This window comes from Vicugna pacos, chromosome 1 (genome assembly GCF_048564905.1).
Source record: "Vicugna pacos chromosome 1, VicPac4, whole genome shotgun sequence".
Classification (NCBI taxonomy): Eukaryota; Metazoa; Chordata; class Mammalia; order Artiodactyla; family Camelidae; genus Vicugna; species Vicugna pacos.
Window position 1 is genome coordinate 26,335,081 of NC_132987.1, and position 19,369 is coordinate 26,354,449.

General features: G+C 38.5%; 1 long non-coding RNA gene across 1 annotated transcript; it reads right to left on the reverse strand.

Annotated features, from left to right (window-relative positions):
* Window positions 1-15,574: 15,574 nt before the first annotated feature.
* On the reverse strand, window positions 15,575-17,082 carry LOC140695600 (uncharacterized). The gene is made up of 3 exons (XR_012071277.1): window positions 17,029-17,082; window positions 16,060-16,170; window positions 15,575-15,707 (listed from the first exon to the last, which is right to left on the reverse strand). It is a non-coding gene; the product is annotated as an uncharacterized lncRNA (long non-coding RNA).
* Window positions 17,083-19,369: the final 2,287 nt, after the last annotated feature.

Sequence of the window (19,369 nt, forward strand, 5' to 3'; positions counted from 1 at the left end):
CTCACCACAGTTTCAGCAAAATTGTGCATTATTTTTCTTACCATTACCAATTTAATAAATGAAAAATGGCATTGTATTTATGTTCAAATTTGCATTTCTTTTATCAGTGGGGTTGAACATCTTTTCATAAGCCTATGAATTATTTATATTTCCTCTTTTGTGCACTGTCTGTTCTTGGCCTTTGAACATTCAGCAACTGGAATCATAGTGTTTCTTCTGGGAGATTTGCATGAAACTTTGTTAGGGATGTGGCAACTATTTTTCCCATTTGTAGCTTGCTTAGCATCTTACTGCTGTCACTGAATATCACTGAAAGAAAAAAAAAATCTGAAGTTAAAAACCCTCCCAGGGTCATCCAGTCCTATATCCATTCTGCTGTGCATGAATCACTCCCGCCACATCTCTGCCAAGGTGTATCTGGTTTCTATTTAAACATTTCTAGTTGTAGAAACTTCACTATGTCAAGGGCATCGGTCCTAAATATGGACTACAATTACTGAAAAATGCCTTACATTGACCAGAAGTCTTTATATTGAACTTAGTAACTTCTACCTAGTTCTTCTCAGGTGGAGACACCCAAAATATCTTCCTCAGTAGATGACATCCTTTAAATCTTTGATGACAGTATAGTTTCCTAAATTCTCCAAGCTAACATTCCAGTTCCTTCAACCACTTATTGACTGTAATTTCTAAGCTCCTCATTATTTTGACTTTTCTCTCCTAGACATACCCAAACTCAATGTTCCCAATAAAATCTCTCTCCCTGGATCCTTATTTCTTCATCCAAAAAATGGTTTGCAGTACAAAAGGGATAATACTATAACTCTTGCCCTCCTGCTCTGTGAAATTGCTTATAATTTAGCATTTTTTAGAATTCTTTAAAATAGTCTCTAGATGTAAGCCAAACTTTAATATGGAGCTTTTAGAATTGGAAATAGACCATTACAAATCATCTTCCTAATATATAATTATTTTACCATTTTCTATCAAATTTAAATAGCAGAAATTACAAAGCTGGTCAGATGGTATAAAAACTCAAAACAGTAATTTACATCATGCACATGTTGTGTTAGAGTATGGTTGTCAACTTATATTCTCCTTTATGGTGAAAAAGAATATGAAAATGAATATATACATCTTCATGTATGACTGAAGCATTGTGCTGTACACCAGAAATTGACATGACATTGTAAACTGACTATACTTCAATTAAAAATACATACATATATATATATATATATATACAAAAAATGTATATTCTCTTAACCTCTGAGGAGTCTGCAAAAATTAGATGATGAAATATTTTTCCCCTGTACAGTGCCCAAAGATTTTTTTTTAATGAAAAAATGTCAGCTATGGAAAGCACTTTAGCGACCTTCTAGTCCAACCCTCCCTCCCCGGTTTTCCAGGAAAAAAAGCTAAAGTCCAAGGAGGTTAAGTCATTTTCCCAAGGACACATAGGGAGTCAGAGGCGGATTTCTGAAGAAGTTAGCCAATCAGCCAATCTTGTCTACGAACGTCTGTAGGCACCTGAAAGAGATTGGTCACTGTAATATTAGGATGTTAGACCCCTTTTGATTCTCAGAAGTTTTCCTGATCAAAGATATAACAGGTGATGGAATCTGCCAAAATAAGGCGAGGCAACAGGGGGAGGGGTCATAAAAAACACTGCTTTGTGATATTAATTATGAGGAATCTACACAGGACTTTGTGACAGGTTGTATATTCTGAAGATAATCACAGCAATAAATCCTGAAGGATTTCTTGACCCAGCGAATCCACACATCTGTGCCTATTGTTTTAAGGCATGAACATTGAGAGTGGTCTATCACACAGCAATAGAGAACTGAAATAGACTTTCTAAACCACCCTCAACTTTTATTTATCTTTTTTATAAAATGTTTTCCAATGGATATGATTCATTAAAAAAAATGCTAGCGAAAGGCATATAAAAGTATTCTTGACCCCTTAATCCCAGTTTTTAAAACCACTGTCCCTCTTTCCCAGTCCTACAGGGTTTATTTTGTTATATTTTGGTTTATTTTAATCCTTGCCAAAAACTTTAAATAAGACCCTCCAATTCTCACTCACAGATAATGTTCTCTAGACTGAAAGATAAGACTTGCTCCCAGAAAGGAAGAATCTGATTCAGACCCACAGCTCTCTAACTAAATCTGGAATTCTTTCTGCCTTCAAAGTTGCTGAAAAGGGCAAGATATCTTTTGGTCTGGAAGAAGCCCTGGTTTTGGTTGAGCATTAAGAATTAGAGGCAAGTAGTGTCAAGTCTGTCACTACTAAATGGAAAAAAAATTATCTGATAGGGTTATTTCAAGGATTAAATAAAATAATACATATGAAAGCAGCACAGTGCCTGTCTGTGATGAGTAGTCTCTAAATACGGCCTCCAAATAATTCCTCCCACCCCAGTGCACACAGCTGCCCCTCACATAAGCAGTGAAGTCTATTTCCCTCCCCTTGCATCTCGACTGGCCTGGTGGGGTTTTTTTTTTTTTTTTCCAGTTTCTAACATTTGCATGAAGGCATATTTTAAAACTCTGACTGGATGCAAGTGGCACATTTGGTTTTTGCTGTGCAAGTTATTAATTTGGCTGATATACTTATTAAGTATCCTTCAAAATAATCGCCATATTGCTGAACTCAGAATGCTTTTTTTCCTATTTAAAATAACATGAAAAACATTGACATACAATTTTGTACATGGTGAATCTACTGAAATCCTACTATGGAGATGACCTTCAGTAAGTATCAAGATCAACTCAGGAAAAGTTTAAAGGTGACTGACTTACAATGGACAGAATGCAGTGAAAAGAATATTCTGGGACTTCTAGGCCCAGGTCTTAAGAGTACTAGCAGTTTTCCAATGAATAGTACATATATGTAAATTTAAAATTATATGTGCAGTAAAAAAGAAAAAGAAATGATCTAACAAGCCATGAAAGACATAGAAGAAACTTAAAAGACATATAACTAAATGAAAGAAGCCAGTCTGAAAATGCTACAAACTGTATGATTCCAACCAAATGACATTCTGGAAAAGGCACAGGTACAGAAACAATAAAAAAGATCGTGGTTTCCAGGGGTCTGAGGAGAGGGAGGGAGGGAGGAATGAATAGATGGAGCACAGGGGATTTTTAGGGCAATGAAATTGTTCTGTACGATACTATAGCGATGGCTACATGTCATTATGCGTTTGTCAAAAGCCATAGAATATACAACATCAAGAATAAACCCTAATGTAAACTATGGACTTTGGTTGATAATAATGTGCCCATGTTGGTTCATCAGTTGTACCAAATATGCCACACTGATGAGGGCTGTTGAGGGTAGGAGAATATAGATGTGTGGGTGGGGAGGGCTATGTACGAACTCTCTGTATTTTCTGCTTAATTCTGCTGTGATCCTGAAACTGCGCTAAAACAATAAAATCTATTAAAAAAAAAAAGAAAGAGTACTGGCAGTTTTCTACTCCTTTCCTGTTAAAATGATCCTTCTGGGAAGGCTGGAGACTGCCATGCTGTGAGGCAGCCCAAGTCAGCCTCATGAAGAACAGAGGTGCCCTGGACCAGACCCTCAGCTGGGCCTGGTCCCCAGGCACTCGGCCAGCTGCATGCAGCTGTGCCGGGAATGCCAGGTGGGACCAGAAGAACATCTGCCCATCCAACATTCAGAACTGTAAAGTTGTTTGAAGCCACTGAGTTTTGGTGTGTTTTGCTACTCGGCAGTGGAAATCTGAAGCATATTAATGCTCAACGCATATAATCATTTACACAGCCATAAATAGGAATGAAATAATGCCTTTTGCAGCAACACAGATGGACCTAGAGATGATCATACTAAGTGAAGTAAGTCAGACAGAGAAAGACAAATATCATACGCTACCACTTATATGTGGAATCTAAAAAAACAAGATACAAATGAACTTATTTACAAAACAGAAACACACTCACAGCCAGAGAGAACGAACTTATGGTTACCAGAGGAGGGAGGTAGGGGAGGGGATAAATTAGGAGTCTGGGATTTGCAGATACAAACTACTATGTAAGAAAGAGATAAACAGCAAGGTCCTACTGTATAGCACAGGGAACTATATTCAATATATTATAGTAACCTATAATGAAAAAGAATATATGTATAACATAATCAGTTTGCTCTACACCAGAAACTAACACAACATTGTAAACCAACTATACTTCAATAAAAAATGTATAATCTTTTAGTATCACTATTATTCAGAAGACTTGTATAAAGGATAATGGCATTTATTTAGACTGAATTGCCAATGAGAAACTGCTTGCTATATGGGAGATGGGAACAAGAAGTAAATTCTCTTTAGTCCTTTGTAGATTTTGATTTTTATTATGTAAAATAAAAACTTCAGTTCTTCTGCTCTAACCTGGAAAATCCCTGCTGCTCTGTTGGTTGAAATCCCCAAGATGAAATCTGAGCCACTTAATCATTTATTTCTTATTCAACCTGGAATCTTGCCTCCATCAAATGGCTTTTAAATACATGTCATAGCCTTGCTTTTCTTCCTGACTTGCAATTTTGTGTAATTGCCATCTAAATAGACCTTGCAGCAATCATTTATCAGATTCATAGGTCCAAACTTCCTTCCTGAGTGATAGGAGCATCTTGTCTAAGCAAAAATAGGAATGTTCCAACCTTCTCTCACTCTTCTGCCACCCCCGTACATCTGGAGCTTTAACTTCAACTATTTTAAATAGAAGAAAGATGTTAGTGGAGACATCTCTCCCCTAAAAATGACATGACTTCCTTTTTTCCAAGCAATACTTAGCCCCTTGGGAGAAATTTTATTTTTTCTCCACAAGGGCATATTGTTTCTCAAAGAAAATGCTGAAGGGACAAGGAAAGACTCATGTTTGCAAATAAGAAGTTTTAAAATCCCAAACTGGGGAAAAGAAAACTTTAAACTTAAAAAATCCAGACTTCCAGGAATGATAGCAAACAGCCAGTCTCAACCCTCCCAAGTCCTCACTTACATGACAGTCAAGAGTGTTTTTGTTGTTGTTAGCATTTTTTAAGGCATATGGCTACAAAGATGTGGAGAACAAGAGAGGAGACAACAGCTAAAAAGCATGAAAGCACTACAGCAGGACAAGTGGCAGTGGAGGATGCAGACAAGAGAAAGCTGAATCCTAGGCTGCTGCAACAAAGTACCACAAACTGAGTGGCTTAAACAATGGAAATTTACCTTCGCGCAGCTCTGGAGGCCGCAAGTCCAAGATCGGGGTGTGGGCAGGGTTGGTTCTTTCTGAAGGCTGGGAAGAATATGCTGTTCCAGGTCCCTCTCCTTGCTTCTGGTGGTTTGCTGGCCAACACCGGAGTTTCTTGGCCTGTGGAATCTCTGCCTGCATCTTCACACAGCGTTCTCCCTGTGTGCACGTCTCTGTGTACAAATGTTCCCTTTTTATAAGGACACTAGTCATATTGGACTAGAACCCACTCTAATGACCTCATCTTAACAAAGGCCGTGTTTCCAAGTAAGGTCACATTCTGAGATGCTGGAGGCAGAACTTCAACATATGAAATCTAGGGGGACACAATTCATCACAACACTGAGCCTGCAGTGGGGAACCTGAGCCCTAAAGCAATTTACCCCCACAGGATCTCCCCAATTCCCACAGATATGTCACTGGCCATCTGTGCAGGTGAGGGTAGAGGGGCCAGATTGAAATTAGCATGATGGGATCAAACCTGTGTAAGCAGCTAGGAAATTGAGCTTACCCCACCCCAACTGGAGGTTACCTAAGCCTCATGTAGCTACTGACTGTCTTATTGGAAAGTATAGATATAAGACATTTCTATTACTGTAGAAAGTTCTATTGGTCAGCAGTGCTCCGGAGAAAATAAAACAGAGGTGTCTGGACAAGAGAGCGAGCAAGTGCAGTGGCAGACAGAGGCCCACACCAGAGAAAAGGGGACAAATGAATCTTGTACTGTGGATGCTAAGAACCCCTGACGCCACCGCCTTCTTCCTCCAGTTGGCTCACCAAGTCATGCCCCATGGGCACAAAGCAAAACGTATATTCATCCTTCTGATTCAAAAATAGAAAGCCTGTACCTTCAGTAGCCTCCTTCTGAGAGGCAGGAGAAAAAGTGAGGGCACGTAAACTAACTTTTTCCTGATTCACTACTGTGTACCAAGCTTTTGACACATATTTTTTCATTGAGTCCTCGTAACAATTCAATGTAATGGATGATTTTCTCATTTAAAGATAAGAAAACTGAGACTCAAGAAGGCTGAGTAATTGGCTTACGTTGTCTTGATTAGAAATGCAAACACAGAATTCAAACTCAGGACAGTTTGAACCCAAAGCCCACATTTTGCTTCTACTATACTGTAGTGTTGGCTTGAATGGCTGGCTGCCTCGCAAACTTGGGTAAGTATCAGCAAGTCCCTCACCTTCTCGAAGTCTGTTGGCCCTCAGGGTCAAACATGTTAAAGAACACTCATTCTGAAGGCCCTAAGAGAGGGCTGAAAGGTTTAAATGAAGTAAATTATAAAAATTTGTAAAAAAAAAAAAAAAGTCTGCACCTCTGTATAGATGTAAAATATCTCCCCATCCGTACAGGAAATCCTCACAGAGATGACTGTGCATGCAGTTTTAGAAGGCTCTAGAGAACTTCAGGACATACTTGGGTCACTTTCTACCATCTTATCACTGTTGATAAGCCACATTTAGATCCAGAACTTCGAATACTTCCATGTCTTCCCAAAATGGGGTTTTCTATCTAGATTTAGTGCTTAGCCCAGGGCAGGGTTTATGGATGGTATTCAGTGACTGTTGGATGGTGAATAAATCATTCAATTGCTAAATAGATCCATCTGTTGATCAATCAGTTCTTAAATCAGTGTTTAGACTCCAGGGAACAGTGAGACCTGAGACGCTATAATCAATGTGTAAAGCCCCCCTTTTGTGCATGAGACCTTGGTGTATTATATTCAAGCTCCAGACTAGAGGGGAGAGTATAGCTCCATGGTAGGGTGCATGCTTAGCTTGCATGCAGTCTTAATTTCAATCCCCAGTACCTCCATGAAAAAATAATAATAATAAATTAAATAGATGAATAAACCTAATTACCTCCTTCTCCAAAAAAAAAAAAAAATACCCTCCAAACTATACGGGACAGTTAGGAGCTCCAAGACTGATAAGTTACCTGGCATTTTATTTCCTTCACAAATGGTTTGGAATTGGGTTGGGTCCCACTACAGACATTTCTACAGGGACTAACAAGTTTTCTCCATCCCTGCCTTTGCCACATAAAATCTAGTCACAGGGTATCTTCCTACAGTGCAAAGTACCATCCTGATGCTAACACCGAAACAGCATAGAGATCTCCCTGTTAGTCAAGAGCCTTGGGAGCGGCCCTCATTGACAAGGTCTATCTAATGGCAAGATTAGCTGTAAAGCTTCCCCGTAACAGACTTCATAAAGGATGATGACTCAAGTCATTGCATGTTCAATGGCACACATTTCTAAGTGGATGTGAATTTGTTTAGCGCTCTTTGGTATTTTGGCGTCTCCGTGATTACTCTTACAGGCATTTGTTTCTACGTCAAAAAACTAGTGGACTGCTAATGAAGCGTTTTGAAATGCTATTTAGAAGGCAAGGCTGTTTCCTGATTTCTTTCTACGCAGGATGTGGTGTCTAAGAAATTTGATTCTCCTTAGCTCAAACTTATCTTTTCTTTAATTGAAATTTTTCTTGAGGTAATTATCAATTCATAGGTAATTGTAAGAAATAACTGAGAAATCCTGCATACCATTTACCTAGTTTAAACATCCCTCTTTTTTTTGTATATATATTTTTTATTGAACTATAGTCAGTTTACAATGTTGCGTCAATTTCTGGTGTACAGCGCAATAAACATATCTTTTTAACTGACTTCAGAAGAAGTTGATACTGTTGTCTGAGTCAGTACTATTGACGCTCTGAGTGTACATAAATAGTGCAAACAACTTCGTCAATTACTCAGTCCTCATTTTCTAATATTTAAGAGGAGCAAGTTGTACTAATTCATTTGTAAGGGTTCATCCAGTCTGATATTCTATTAGAATCTGAGGTTAAGATCTCTGGCAGACCATGACCACCGCTGCTTCTGTACAGCCCATGAGAATGGTTTTTACGTTTTCAAATGGTTGGGGAAAAAAATCGAAAGATATAACTTTTTGTGACATATGAATATTACACAAAATTCAAATTTCAGTGACCATAATAAAGACGTATTGAAACACAGCCATGCTTATTCATTTACACATTTTCTCTGGCCGCTTTCACGTTACAAGAGTTACGACAGAGACCATATGTCCCACAAAGCCTGCGATACTTACTGGTCCTTCACAGAAAAAGTTTGCTGACTCTGCCTTTAAACCATTCTTGCCCTTTACTCCAGGAATGCTGCTTCTAAGGATTTATCCTAAAGAAAAAGCAGAGATGTCCAACACTAGGGGATTCTTTACATAAAGTATGTTGCCTTTACCTGATGGAGACATACGTAGTCATTAAAGATCATGTTTTATAAGAGTATTTAATGATTTGGGAAAAGCTTACAATACATGGTTTGATTGAAAATATAGATTTAAAAAGAACATGCTTATGATATCGATTGTGTGAGGGGAAAAACCCTCTCCAGGTATGAATGTGCAAACAAAAAGACCCGTGACACAGCTCTCAGCGCTCGTCTTAGATGGAGAGATTATGAGTGATTTCTATTTTTTTCCTTATTGCATTCTACATTTTCTAATGTTTCTATGATGAATATATTTTACTTTCTTTCATTTGAAAAAAATTTAGTTTTATGCTAGATTCTAGCTGAATATTCACTTATATATGTTCTTAGCAGAAAATTCATATATTTCCTTTTGGTTGCCAAAAGTCATCAGAATGTAAAGCATAGGAAAATCTGAGCAAGAAGGGATTGAAATTCCTATTTCTCATTTCATAATACCTTACACTTATAATAGTGCTAATTATGTAGTAGTTTTATATTCAATTTAAAATAAAGTTAGGTTTTGAGATATCATTTTATATCCCTCAGATTAACAAAATCTTAAAAGTCTGAATATTGGTGAAGAAACAAAATTTTTATATACTTTTGACAAGGTGTAAATTAGATCGACCACTTTGAAAAACAATTTGCAAACTTCTAGTAAAACTGAAAATGCACATATCTTATTCCTTGGCATGTCCATTCCTAGGTACATACTCAAGAAAAATTTTCTCTTGTATGCATAAGGATACATAATCATGGCAAAGATATTTTTAAACATATTTTTAATCTTGGGGGGTAATTAGGTTTTTATTTAGTTAGTTAGTTTGATGGCGGTACTGGGGATTGAACCCATGACTTTGTGCATGCTAGGCACACACTCTACTACTGAGCTATACCTGTCCCCAAAAACCATATTTTTTAAAAGGGAGAAATTAGAAACATTCTATATAGGCGTGGTCAGGAAAATGCATTAGTAATAGGTGATGTGGTAACCTCATGCGACAGTTTAAATGAATGAACTATACATCAGCATGATTAGATCTTAAAAAGTAATAGTGAATAAAAAAAGGAGCAAAAAGGGATGTATAACACAATATTTATATAAAAGTATTAACAATAACAGGAAGAATATTATAGGTACTGTTTGCCATTACATATAAAAACAGAAAGTTATATGAAAACATAAACTTAAGACCCATGCGAGGTCTGTGGTAGCATTTACTCTAGAGAGGGGAGGAGGAAATTAGGACCAGGGAAAGGTAAGAAGGAGACTGCGATTTTATTCATAAACAGTAATTTCATTTCCAAAGCAAACAATAAGCTTAAACACGCATTACACAATGTGGACTTCTGTTTTTGTTGGCTATCTGCTTATAATTCATATAGTTTGAAATTTTTTTCCCTCAGTACTGCCTTAACAGCCCAAGGAAGACAAAATGGGTCAAGTTCACAGACTGTGATAGTAGAAAAGTGAAAAGAATCTCTAAAAGCAGGTGGTACCGAATTATCTCACAATTTGTTGTAACTATTTTGAATTTCTATCTATAAGGATGTTCTCCTGGGACCTTATCTCTAGACCTTATCATCCCCGGAAGTCATATGCCTTCTGTGGTTTTACCTTAGAACCAGAGCCATCTGCACCAAGTCAGTAACACTTCAAAGTTCAATGACATTTATAATGGCAGTCATTACTGCCTTTTAAAATAACTAGAGAAGAGCGTATGGAGTCCCATTTCAAAACATCAAGACTATATCTCACAAGTAAAATAAGAATCACGGAAGTTCAGGAAAAAAATGGATAATTGTTGGTTATTACAGAGATAATTCACAGATTCTATCCCCAAATTAATTATTAATTAGTATCAACTTTCAGAACAGTCATCAATAGTTCATCTAAATTTTATCCAATTCTGTACACAAATTTTTTTAATTTTTTTATGTTTTTAATTTATTTTTATTGAAGTACAGTTTACAATGTTTTTTTAAGATTTTTTATTGATTTATAATCATTTTACAATGTTGTGTCAAATTCCAGTGTTCAGCACAATTTTTCAGTCGTTCATGGACATATACACACTCATTGTCACATTTTTTTCTCTGTGATTTATCATAACATTTTGTGTATATTTCCCTGTGCTATACAGTGTAATCTTGTTTATCTATTCTACAATTTTGAAATCCCAGTCTATCCCTTCCCACCCTCTACCCCCCTGGTAACCACAAGTCTGTATTCTCTGTCCATGAGTCTTTAGATTCCACATATGAGTGATCTCATATGGTATTTTTCTTTCTCTTTCTGGCTTACTTCACTTAGAATGACATTCTCTAGGAGCATCCATGTTGCTGCAAATGGCGTTATGTTGTCGGTTTTTATGGCTGAGTAGTATTCCATTGTATAAATATACCACCTCTTCTTTATCCATTCACCTATTGATGGACATTTAGACTGTTTCCATGTTTTGGCTATTGTAAATAGTGCTGCTATGAACATTGGAGTGCAGGGGTCATCCTGAAGTAGATTTCCTTCTGGATACAAGCCAAGGAGTGGGATTCCTGGGTCATATGGTAAGTCTATTCTTAGTCTTTTGAGGAATCTCCACACTGTTTTCCATAGTGGCTGCACCAAACTGCATTCCCACCAGCAGTGTAGGAGGGTTCCCCTTTCTCCACAGCCTCTCCAGCATTTGTCATTTGTGGATTTTTGAATGACGGCCATTCTGACTGGTGTGAGGTGATACCTCATTGTAGTTTTGATTTGCATTTCTCTGATAATTAGTGATATTGAGCATTTTTTCATGTGCCTATTGATCATTTGTATGTCTTCCTTGGAGAACTGCTTGTTTAGGTCTTCTGCCCATTTTTGGATTGGGTTGTTTATTTTTTTCTTATTGAGTCGTATGAGCTGCTTATATATTTTGGAGATCAAGCCTTTGTCGGTTTCACTTGCAAAAATTTTCTCCCATTCCGTAGGTTTTCTTCTTGTTTTATTTCTGGTTTCCTTTGCTCTGCAGAAGCTTGTAAGTTTCATTAGGTCCCATTTGTTTATTCTTGCTTTTATTTCTTCTAGGAGAAAAATTTTGAAATGTATGTCAGATAATGTTTTGCCTATGTTTTCCTCTAGGAGGTTTATTGTATCTTGTCTTATGTTTAAGTCTTTAATCCATTTTGAGTTGATTTTTGTATATGGTGTAAGGGTGTGTTCTAGCTTCATTGTTTTAAATGCTGTTGTCCAGTTTTCCCAACACCATTTGCTGAAGAGACTGTCTTTATTCCATTGTATATTCTTGCCTCCTTTGTCGAAGATTAGTTGACCAAAGGTTTGTGGGTTCATTTCTGGGCTCTCTATTCTGTTCATTGGTCCATATGTCTGTTTTGGTACCAATACCATGCTGTCTTGATGACTGTAGCTCTATAGTATTGTCTGAAGTCTGGGAGAGTTATTCCTCCAGCCTCTTTCTTTCTCTTCAGTAATGCTTTAGCAATTCTAGGTCTTTGATGGTTCCATATAAATTTTATTATGATTTGTTCCAGTTCTGTGAAATATGTCCTGGGTAATTGGATAGGGATTGCATTAAATCTGTAGATTGCCTTGGGCAGTGTGACCATTTTAACAATATTGATTCTTCCAATCCAAAAGCATGGAATATCTTTCCGTTTTTTAAAGTCTTCTTTAATTTGCTTCATCAATGGTTTATAGTTTTCTGTGTATAATTCTTTCACCTCCTTGGTTAGATTTATTCCCAGATATTTTATTACTTTGGGTGCTATTTTAAAGGGGATTGTTTCTTTACTTTCTTTTTCTGTTGATTTATCGTTAGTGTAAAGAAAGGCAACTGATTTTTGAACATTAATTTTGTAACCTGCTACCTTGCTGAATTCTTCAATCAGCTCTAATAGCTTTTGTGTGGACCTTTTAGGGTTTTCTATATATAGTAACATGTCATCAGCATATAATGACACTTTTACCTCTTCTTTTCCAATTTGGATCCCTTTTATTTCTTTCTCTTGCCTGATTGCTGTGGCTAGGACTTCCAGGACTATGTTGAATAGGAGTGGTGATACTGGGCATCCTTATCTTGTCCCAGATTTTAGTGGGAAGCTTTTGAGTTTTTCACCGTTGAGAACTATGCTGGCTGTAGGTTTGTCATATATAGCTTTTATTATGTTGAGATATGTTCCCTCTATACCCACTTTGGCGAGGGTTTTTATCATAAATGGGTGTTGAATTTTATCAAATGCTTTTTCTGCATCAATTGAGATGATCATGTGGTTTTTGTCCTTTCTCTTGTTGATGTGATGTATTACATTGATTGATTTGCATATGTTGAACCAGCCTTGTGTCCCTGGGATGAACCCCACTTGGTCATGATGTATAATCTTTTTTATGTGTTGTTGGATTCTATTTGCTAAGTTTACAAGGTTATATCAATTTCTGGTGTACAGCACAATGCTTCCGTCATATAGGAGCATACATACATTCGTTCTCATGTTCTTCTTTACCATAAGTTACTCAAGATGTTGAATATGGTTCCCTGTGCTATACTAAACTTTTAAATTACTCTGTGTGTGTGTGTGTGTGTGTGCATGCACCTCATTTTTAAAGAAATCATATACAACTGAGTGGTTAAGAGCACAAGTGTTACATCCAAAATGCCTGGGTTTGAATCCAGATTTACTATTTATATGACTTTAGAGAAGTAACTGAGCGTTTTAAAATAATTTAAATATTTTAGCTACTTAGCCATGCACAATATATTTTCAGAAGGTATTGAAAACATATGTTAGTAAGTCTGTATGCCGGTTCGGATGATTGTAACCATGGTTTCCCTAAATCTTTAACTTCCTATGGAGGTTTCTTTGGAAGTAACGCAGAATAAAGGTGACAAGAAGATTCCACTACTGAAAAATAGAAAGCCAAAAAAAATCTCGTATCTTAAGATTTTAACATGTGTACTTTGATTCTGTTGAACAGCACATTCCAACCTCTCTGTCAGGAGTAAGAGGATCAAAGTTAATTTAGAATTTTATTAAAAGCAGTACCTCTCAAAAAAAAAAAGATTTTAGCTTTTATAACTGCATCCAAATCATTCAATAATAAGCTCAAGTCTTGGCTTATGCAACCCCTTGGGAGCTGAAAGCTGCCAATTGTATCTTCCTATGCTTGAGACACACTTTTCTCTCAAGTCTTAATTAGAAAGGTTTTTCTGTTCGAATCATCTTACTGCATGTGGTGCGTTCTGCCAGCCGAGGCGCATGACATTTTTACGTCCAACCTTCAGTAATCAACGAAGGCTTCAAAGATTAATAAGCAATTAAAGAGAAGGAAGTAATTGACTTTTATTAGGGAACACTGAGGCAATTAGACTCCGTGGTTTCTGGTCGTCTTGAGGCGTGGCTTGCTCGTCTTATTTTTAGCAGCAATATAACCTACGTCTCTTCCTAAGCTGCCATAGTCTGTATATTCATAGGCCTAACTGGCATCTCAAGTATTTTCCACGTGGAGATTTGCATAAGGAGAGAGCAGCAGCGCAGTCTGGGGTTCTCAGGGCAAACAGGGGGAAGTGAGGTTTGTTCATTTGTTTTTCCTTCCAGAAGGCTGTGTGATAGGCATGTAAGATACAGCCTTTGAATAGCCCTTGATGAAGTCAGTTTCCCCAGCTGTCTTATCTGGTCCCTTATTGTGCGAACAACAAGCAGTGACCAGCATCGCTGTCTCCCTTGCCTTGTCTGATGCTGAGTCTTTACGGGTAGATAATCACCTGTGCTCCATACTCTGTGACAACAACGACCCTAAACTTCCAGTCAAGGTCACTAATCCCTAACTTCCAATCTTAGACACAGGTAGAAAACAGTTACATTTTAGCTCTTTCTTATGAGTAGTTAAAACTGGTTTTCTGTGGATGGATTTCTTAGTCGATGACATCACAAGCTCTTTTTTAAAAAAGGAAATTTGCTTACAAATACATGTGTCATGGGTTCTTATCTGAGTTGAAAAAAAAGAAAGCCTGTTATCAATGTCAAGAGTGGAACAAAGGTTACAGCAAGCGCAGTGTGATGTGGAGCCCTTAATTACCATGCTAAGCCTCAGAACATGACTGAGAGGTGGTGACTAACAGGTAGCTTCACATCCCCCCTGCAGGCATGGTAGGTCCCCCTGTCATGACAAAGGGAAACTCCTAGGCGTGACCAGCCCTCCTGTGTAATCCTGATGTGGCAGGGGCCTCCCTTTGCTGGGCGTTAGGTCTGCAGGAGGGATGCTGTCTGTAGATTCAAGGAGGATGGGGGTAGGTGGACCCTATATTCTGAATTGAAAAAGGGCAATGAGATGGCTGGTGCTCTACATGGGGGAAATCACTCAGACCATCATCCCCCAAAATAGTTCCAGGAAGCGTCAAAAAAGATGGACTATGAATAGCAGGTGGGTAAGGCATTTCACGGCAGGGAGAGAGGTAGTCCTGTATCAGCCATGAGAGACAGCAGGGATTTCCTATGGAGTGGCCAAAGGAGTTACTCAGATTCCCCCTGGACTCAGGTGGGCCGGGGTAGGGGCGTGGCTAGATACTCCTGGAGGCTGATCCCAGGGCTGACAACTCAGGCCCCAGAGTCTCTCTATAATTATATAAGGTAAGATGAATATCATTCCCACTGTGAGAAGACACAGGTGAGCACACACACACACGATACCACAGATTCTATTAAGGAACTTCAAATCAAAACAATCTAACTGCAGTTGACATATGAGAGTTGGCATCAATTAGAAAGGGTGACAAAGAGACCACTGACAGCCCATGTGACTTCTCTTATGACAATTGCAGGCAAGGCCATGTCACTCAGTCCATTGGTGAGGAAGAATGTGCCTATAGTTCCTCAAGGACCAGATTAAATTCATGCCACTAAGGCAAATAAATACCTTTACAGGAACGTAATGCTTTGCGCCATGGGGACACATTCTGATGGGAGGGGTATCTGAACTGTTAACTAGAGGACTGACGTTCATTCTTGCTCGTAGCATGGGGCCAGATCCTTTGGAAACATGCAGCAGGCATTGAGAGAAATGCAGAGGCATAACTGCAGAGATGGGACACAGTAGAGTTTTTGAGGGACAAAGTAGCATCATTAGAATGAGACACTTGAAGGGGAAAAGAGCTGTACGTGGGCTTGAGGAAGTGACCTGAGGAGAGAAGAACAAGTGGGTTAACAGACAGGTTCAAGGACACCCATCCTTTAAAGACCTTCAAAGAGCCTAGGAGGGCTCAATTGTTAGAAGGCACAAAAGATCTCTCGGCCTGAAGCATCTTTATGTTTATTTTTCCTGTTCTGAAATACTCTTTGAATATTTACCTCCCCTTTTAATAAATATAGAGGGGGCTAGGGGACGGGAGGACATAAAAGATGCAGATTTGAGATGCAGAGGGGCAGACTGATTTCCAAAACCCCACCTTAGATGAAAGTCGCTTATATTCGAAAGCTACCTTGAAAGTCACCTAAGTCTCCCATAACACAGAGGACAGGAGGTTTCTTACAAAGAAAGACTTTAAACTCAAAGTTCTTCCCACTGTACGTGACTCTTCTCATCTTCAGTCGTCTTCCCACGTCTCATTGGCAGGTATTTTCCTGAAATCATGGCCCAGTCACTGTAGGATAAAAATATACAGTGGTTATCCATGGCCTGCATTCTTCCCCACCAATTCTCATTTAATTCAATTCCATAGACACATGTTTAACTCCATGAGGATGACGCCCAATATTAGGAAGGCAGAACATCACAGTGGACTAACAACTCTGGAATCAAACCACGTGGGCTTGAATCCTAACCACCTGAAAGTGTGACCTTGGGCAAGTTTCTGTGCTTATTTTTTCCCATCTGTATAAAGGGTATAACAATATCATGTACCTCATAGGGTTGTTAAGGTAATTAAATGATGTAATTCATATCAAGCACTTAGGACAATAATCGAGACTTATCAAGAACCAAATACATCCTGGTTAATGTTATTTAGAAGGACAGAGATTTGTGGGGGCCCTACCTACATAAATAATTATTTGATCTGCTTAAATAACTCTGCCACCTGGAGGAGGCTGATAAGCGCCATGGAATAAGTATTAACCAGGTATTACTGAGTTCTAACCAGGGAGGCAGGAGCTGCAGGAGAAGGCTGTTTGAGAAGGCCTGTGGGTTGGGAGAGGATTCTAAAAGGTAGAATAGGCAGAGACACTTAGGTTTTCCAAAAAAAAAAAAAAAGACTAAAATGAGTATTTGAGTTAATGGGTTTTTTTTTTTAAAGCAATGTAACTACTGGTGCCATGAGTGGGACATAGAAAATGGAAGAGCTTCCAGACCTCCCACTCCCTCAGTCCAAGGAAGCACACAACTTGAATAGCACCTAATTTCTCTATCAGCTACCTTGGGGTGATGCTGCCTGGCTTTAGGAAGACACGCGTAGTATTTCAACCCAGGAAACTAAAGCTTCCATACTGAGCTGGTTACTGACCTGAATATTACACGTGTCTTCCTGAAGCCAGGTAGCATCTCCCCTTCAGTTCTGACTTATCCTAAGACTTAACTAAGTCACATAGCCTCTTAGGGGCCTCCCCCCACTTCTTCCTTTCCCCTCCCCCTCCCCCTCCTCCTTCCCTTCCATGTTATTCTATCTAAAGATGTTTTGTGAAGGATGACTAAGATTCATACAATCATTTTGTAAAATTACAAAATGCCCTGTGGTTAAAAGGTGACTAAACAGGAAACAAAAATCAAACCAACGAGGCATAACTATCTTCATCTTCATGTGAACTAGCTTGCTCAATCTCAGAATTAATGATTTCAGATATGTTAATTTAATGATGCCTCTGACGCTTGGGCTGGATGCTGCTATTTTAGAGAAGAGGAAACTGACGCTGCCTGATGGGAGCCACGAGTTAGCAGCAGAGTCGTGAAAGGCCTCAGAGACTTGACCACTGGCTGGAGTAGCAGCCTGAAAGGCAACCTTCAGCTTGCTTTAGACTGAGACCTTCTGCGGCATGCTAGTGGCTCAGAGGGCTGCCCTGGGTGCTATAGAGCTAAGTTACAGAAAAAGCCCTGTAACCACATGCTAATAGTCTGCAGATGTCCTCCAGCCTTGGGGGTCGTGATTTTGTCCTTAAAAATTTCCCGAGGCAAGTACATATAATCATATATGTATATGTATATATGTATGTATGTGTGTGTGTGTGTGTGTGTGTGTGTGTGTGTGTATATATATATATATATATATATGACTTGGAGCTTGAATATATAAAAATTGTTGCAATTCAGTAATAAGAAGACAATTGAATAAAAAATGGCTAAAAGATTTGAACAGATACTTCACAAAAGAAGAGATATACAAGTGGCCAATAAGCACATTAAAAAATGCTCAACACCATTAATTATCAAGGAAATGCAGATTAAAACCCCAAGGTACAAGGTGTTGCCACACTCACAGAGCAACTGGAATTCTTGTATATTGCTGGGTAGGAATGTAGCGTGATACAACCACTAGAGAAAATAGCTTGACAATTTCTTACAAAACGTCCACGGGACCTAGCAATTCCATTCCTAGGTATGAAAACACGTCCACACAGACTTTTATGGAAAAGCTCATAGCAGTCATATTCTGTGACAGACAGCCTCTACCACGGATCCCAGTGGTCCCCACCTGCTGGAATTCATGCTTTTGTTAACACCCTCTCCTGGAGTGTGGGCTGAACCTCTGACTTATCCTAACAAAGAGAATATGGCAAAAGTGACAAGGTCTCACTTCTGGGATTAGGGTACCAAAAGACTGAAGTTCATTTTCTCTGCTCTCTCTTGCTCTCTTCCTTGTTTGCTCTGATGAAGCCAGTGGGCATGTTATGAGCTTCCCAATGAAGAGGCCACATGACAAGGAGTTGAAGGAGGCCTCTAGCCAACAGCCAGTGGGGAACTGAGGCTTTCAGTCCAGGAGCCCACAAGGAACTGAATCCTCCCAATAACCATGAGCTTGGGGATGAGCTGCCTGGCCAACAACTTGACTCCGATTTTGTGAGAGACCTTGAGGCAGAAGCTTCCAGCTAAGCTAGACCAGAATTCCTGACCCACAGAAACTGTGGCATATTGAATGTCTCCCTTTTAAATCACTAAGTTTTGTGGTAATTTGTTACACAGCACTAGATAACTAATGCATATTTATAGTAGTCAAAAACTGAAAATAACAGAAGGATGAATACATTGCAATATATTCATACAGTGAAATGCTACTTGACAATAAAAAGAAACAAACCTCTGATATCTGCAACAACACAGATGAATCTAAAACCATTAAATTCAGGAAAGCAAACTGCAAACAAAAGAAACCATATGGTATGATTCCATTTATATGAAAGTCTATAAAAGACAACATTTACAGTAACAGAGAGCTAGCTGATCAGTGGTTGCCCAGGGCTAGGAGTTGGAGCTGACCTCAAAGGAGCAAAGGAAACTTTTGGAGTGATGGAAAGGTTGTATATCTCGTGTTTACCTTTGTCATAACTCATTGACCTATATGCCTAAAATAGGTATGTAGGCTTAATTTATCATATGTAAATTATACCCCAATTAAATTGATTAACCAAGTTAAGAAAATAAGCCCCAAGGCAAATACAAGGTATAAATCAATGGCAGCAAATTTTTCAAATCTGTGGGAAATAAAGTTTCCTAGCAAACACAAGTAACTGATATTGGCCCAAGAAGAAATGAAAAATATACAATGACCATATAACAGACTGAAAAGATGATTAAAGAACTACTGAAGGTTACTTGGAAAATATTTAACTGCTTGATTTCAGTTTCTTAATGTG